Genomic DNA, 5,184 nt, shown 5'->3' on the forward strand with positions numbered 1-5,184 from the left:
CAGCTGGAGTACTGCGTCCAGTTTTGGGCTCCACAATTCAAAAAGGATGTGGAGAAGCTTGAGAGAGTCCAGAGAAGAGCCACGCACATAATCAGAGGTCAGGAAAACAGACCTTACGACGACAGGCTGAGCCATGGGGCTCTTTAGCTTGGAAAAGCGCAGGCTCAGGGGTGATCTGATGGCCACCTATAAGTTTAAAATGGGTGACCACCAGTATCTGTGGGAACGTTTGTGCACTAGAGTGCCCCAAGGGATGACGAGGTCGAATGGTCATAAACTACTGCAAGACCGTTTCAGGCTGGACATAAGGAAGAATTTCTTTACTGTCCGAGCCCCCAAGGTTTGGAACAGCCTGCCATCAGAGGTGGTTCAAGCACCTACATTGAACACCTTCAAGAGTAAATTGGATGCTTATCTTGCTGGGATCCTATGACCCCAGCTGACTTCCTGCCCTTTGGGCGGGGGGCTGGACTCCATGATCTTCCAAGGTCTCTTCCAGCCCTAATGTCTATGAAATCTATGAAAATTGAGGAGTCAGTAGGTGAGAGACAGGCTGGGGGGGAGGGGGAAAAAGGGATGAATATAGCTGGCAAATAGTAGAGAGGTACCTGGGGAGTCAGATGTCAGGGAAGTTATAAAGGGGCAATTATGCCTAGTGTATTTGTTGAAGAGACTGGGTTGCTTGGGCCTAGGGTCCACATTGGCAATACCAGGGTTTTAAAGTATTTGGCAGAGAATTAGTGGTGGTGGCCAAAGCAGACACCTCTGGTCTTGCAGAGATGCTATACAGAGGGTCTTGGTACAACTCAGGATGAACCTACTTCATTTAGATACTGGTACCCAGTGGCCAATACTGTGCTCCCTCAAACCACCATGTCATCTTGTTGCAGCAGCGAAGAAGCAATTAAGACTTCATTAAAAAGACAAATAAACTTCCATGTGATTTACCTTTAGATTAGTGAGATTTAATATACCTACTGGATACTGTGAAAAGGAAGATGCAATTGACTGAGTACTGTAACGGTCAGGTGTTGGCTTGAAGGAGCTCTATACAACTTTCCAGGTTCGATGGGGAGGAAGCCAGTGGGGGAAATGCACCTCAGTTTGAGATGGGCTAAGTCAAGTATGACAGATGGGCCGTATCCGGGCCATGGTGCCGTATAATCTGGCCCATGCGTCTCTGACTGACTCGGTCTGGTGTGCAATCTGCACCAGGTATTGCAGGTGCTGTTTGTGGCACAGAGGGCCGGTCAAGGGGTCACACTGTATGAGGTGCCCTGCCAGACCAGCTCTACACTGGCTGATATACACAGATGGTCTAGGGTAGGGGTAACCAACATTTTTTGGCCAGAGTGCCGAAAAAAACACAATGTCTAGCTGGGAAGGTGCTGGAGTGCCGACATGCTGGAGCCCGGAGCAGCTGTTTGCAGCCTCCTGGCTGCAGCCGGCCCATGGAGCCCTGTATGCTTGCAGCAGGTCTTGCACCCTCCCAGCTGCCTGCTGGGAGCAGCCCAGGCTCTGTGCCTGGCAGCAGCTGCTTAGAGCCTGGGCTGGTGGTGGTGTGCCGAACAAAATGGCCTTGCATGCCATGCTTGGCACGCCACTGAGCCATTGTGCAGCGACTAGTCCAGTAGGGTGCTGCATGCAGCACAAACCCTGTGCCAGCCCCCTAGGGAGGCCACAGGTGGTACCTGCAGCACTGGGTCTAGCCTGCGCACTGCCTGCAATGCAAATCCCAGAGCAGGGCTGGCATGTGCTGCCCACAGCACAGGGGTTCAGCATGGAGAGCATGTTGCATGTGGTGCCCCACACCAAACTGGCTCTCTGTGCTGCCTCTGGCATGGCTCAATCCAGTCCAGGGGGCCGGATGAGTTTGATGCTCCTGATTTAGGGGTGAAACATTCTAAGAGTGCAGAAAAAAAGATACCACCCCCCCCAGCAAAAAGTAAAAATATACAAAGAATGAGAAAGGAAGACTCCCAGGAAAGCTAGCAAAAATCTAGGGTACAAATAGACAGCAACTAGCTGTTCAAATTTTGAAAATGACTTGGTGATAAACAGGCACACTAAGAAAACATCTTGGACATTAGAAACTGTTTTCAAGCCATGGACAAAGAGAAAAATCTGAGTTGGATATTATTACTCAAAAGTCTCTGCACTTGTCAATGGGTGTGTAAGCACCTACAGTAGACTATATGTATGAAATAGCATTTGAACAATTAAAAAAGATTTGCTGGAAAAGAATTTACTTTTCATTACCTCTACACACCTCATGTCTTTTGCACGCTGGTGCTGCTTTCTCAGGGCGTTTACACACGTGTTCTAGCAATGGGGGAGGTAAGGGGAGAGGTGGAGGTGCTTTAATTAGAGGAGCTGCTCTAAGTGAAGTGCCCGGAGCATCATTTGTATCAGCATTCCCAAGCTGAAAAATAGTGGTGGGCGTGTTTAAACTAAAGTTTGTGAACGAGCTTCAGTTAAAGTGCCCCGCCACCGTTTTTCAGCTGGACTGTGGTGATTATCATGCTTCAGCAGACTGTGATGCACTGTAATTAGAGCACATAGAAGAAGCTTCACTGCACGTGTGGGTCCATATCTATTCCACTAGGCAAATCACTCAAAATCCTAAACCTGAATGCAACGCTAGGTTGAATAGTTAAATAAAAATAGATTGGTCCACAGTAATGTTAATTTGGCCAAGATGAACACAAGAGGTATTTCTATTTTTCTATATAAATGAATAATTTAAATACATTTTAGCTTGCATTTTATAATCTTAATATTACTTTTGGAACCGTAACACCCCTCCATTTCCTGAACTACTAAATTTAAACTGGGCAGCTTTACACATTGCAATCTCCTATTTTTTTCCTTTTCAACAGAAAAAATTATTGTCTGTTCTTAAGAATATTACATACTAAATAACTGAAATTCTAAGTAGTGTTAAGAATGAAGCACACATTTATCTATCCTATGATAGCTGCTTCTTTGTGGAAGTGATTGGAGGTGGGGAGGGGATGGCAGGGCAGGGGTAAAAAAAGTGTGCAATTATAGCGTCAGGAAAATTGCAAAAAGCCATAAGAATATCAACCGAACATGCTCAGAAATGACTGGGCAAGCTCACAAGTAGCCTTTTCCAAACCTAGCAAAGGTATAGCCTTTCAGAACTACTCTCATGCAAAAATCTCAGCTTTCAAACTTGAGCTATGGCTAAAGCAGTAAAATTCGATTTTTTTTAATGGAGAAGGTAATGGTTCTCATATTTTGCAAAGAAAAGTCTCTGGTTCTGGAATAAAGAATACACACATTCAGGGAAGTAAAGCAGACAAATTAAATAGGGTTTTTTTTTAAATGGATCCCTCTTTTCATTATGTTCAAAAACAAGAGAAGATTAGGGCACAACGACTGCGGGGTCTATCCCTATTTTTCAGGATTTGAGCATTTGTCTTAAAAAATTAAGAGCTCCTATGCTTCTGAAGAAAAAAGGTTTCAAAACCTGGAGTCCAGGATAAACAAGATCCCTTAGCCTGAACGGAGAGCCTGAAAGGAGTATCAGCGGAATGCAGTCACATTTTGGATAGAAGTGGTGATGCAGGGATTATATTACGGAGGCACAGCCAGAGGAGCAGAAAATGAGGTCCCCATAAATAGCATCTCAAGGGTCTCAAATTCTCTTAATATAGGCTTGTCCAACATGTGGTCCGCCAAGGCATTTTCTGAGGCCCGAGGTGCTGCGACAGGAAACGAAAGTAAACACTGCTTACTTTCGTTCCCACCCCTTGTCCCTCCCCCAGCCCCTCAACAGCTTCCGAATGGCTGCTGAAGGGCTGGGGAAGGAACAAGGTTCCCACACGTACCACGTCAGCTTGACACTGCCAACGTGGTGCGTGTGGGAAGAGGAGTAGCCATGTGCCTCTTGGGACAGCATGAGCCCAGCAGCAGCAGCAGGGGCTCAGCTGCACTTTCCCCCTACCTGTGCTGGCCAGTCCTGAGCAGCACACGGCTCCGCCACCGCCTCTGCTGGCTGGTGCCGACCCGGGTGGATCTGTCCTGTCCAGAGCAGCATGCAGCTGAATCTGGCTTCCCACACGCTGCTAGGGATGGGAGGAGGCCGGTCAGGTCAGCACCAGCCAGCAGAAGCGGCGGCAGAGCCATGCGCCGCTTGGGACTGACCGGTGCAGGGAGGGGGAAAATGCAACCGAGCCCCTACCGCTCAGGCCAGGCTTGTCCCATCCCAAGCGGCACATGGCTCTGCTGTCGCTTCTGCTGTAGATGAGATATCTTTTATTAGACTAACTAAATAGTTGGAAAAATTGTTCTTTGCAAGGTTTTGGGCACAAGTACCCTTCCTCAGGCATAGACAGAGTCTGAAGAAGGGTTTTTGTGCCTGAAACCTAGCAAAGAGCAATATTTCCAACTATTTAGTTCATCTAATAAAAGATATCACATTTACCCAAAGAACCTTGTCTGCCTATGTCCTTAGACCAACATAGCTACAACCAACAACCCTAAAGGAATTGTGTGTCATTTACTAAGACAATTAAAACAATAAAACTTCCAAGATGTGTTAATTCTCATAAGTTTTTTTGCTCCCAGAAAATATTTAGTTTTTAAAAAGTATAATAAAATAGTGGGGTATTTTTTAAATCCTTGTACATATATTATTTAGCTGTCAATAAAGCTGACAATTGGAAATAGATTTTGTTGTAAATTCTTTTTCCATATTACCATTACTTATTTAAACATGCTCTTCCATTTGGACTAACTAAAACTGTTCATAGGCCTGTGAATTTGGAGAAGAGAAAAATTTCCAAGGGTAACAGACAAGAAAATCACAGAAGAAAAGATTGCTTGGTGAGTGGAAGGATCAAGACTTCTGAAAATGGAAGAAGGTCATTATTTCCTGTAGTGTAAAAAAAAAAAAAAGAAAAAAAAGACTATCCGGAGTCAGGTAGATTTGAAAGCTTTTCTAAGTCTACACCATCTTTTATTGGACCAATTGTATGGATATCACCCCCAAACATCCTTAGAATCATAGAATCAATGAGTTGGAAGGGACCTACACAGATCATCTAGTCCGACCATCATCTTGCCCCTCTGATTTTTACATTTTTTTAAAAATGAAAACCAGAAATAAGGCATATAGCTACATTCCATTAAAAAAAAAAAAAAAAAAAAAAAAAAAAT

General features: G+C 44.9%; 1 protein-coding gene across 1 annotated transcript in view; it reads right to left on the reverse strand.

The window, feature by feature from the left end:
• Positions 1–5,184, reverse strand: part of MYCBP2 (MYC binding protein 2, E3 ubiquitin protein ligase) — a 336,755-nt gene that overhangs the window by 48,609 nt on the left and 282,962 nt on the right. The gene's annotated exons all lie outside the window — the stretch shown is intronic.

The sequence above is a fragment of the Gavialis gangeticus genome, unplaced genomic scaffold, assembly GCF_001723915.1.
Source record: "Gavialis gangeticus isolate Ggan-Ray unplaced genomic scaffold, GavGan_comp1, whole genome shotgun sequence".
Taxonomy (NCBI): domain Eukaryota; kingdom Metazoa; phylum Chordata; order Crocodylia; family Gavialidae; genus Gavialis; species Gavialis gangeticus.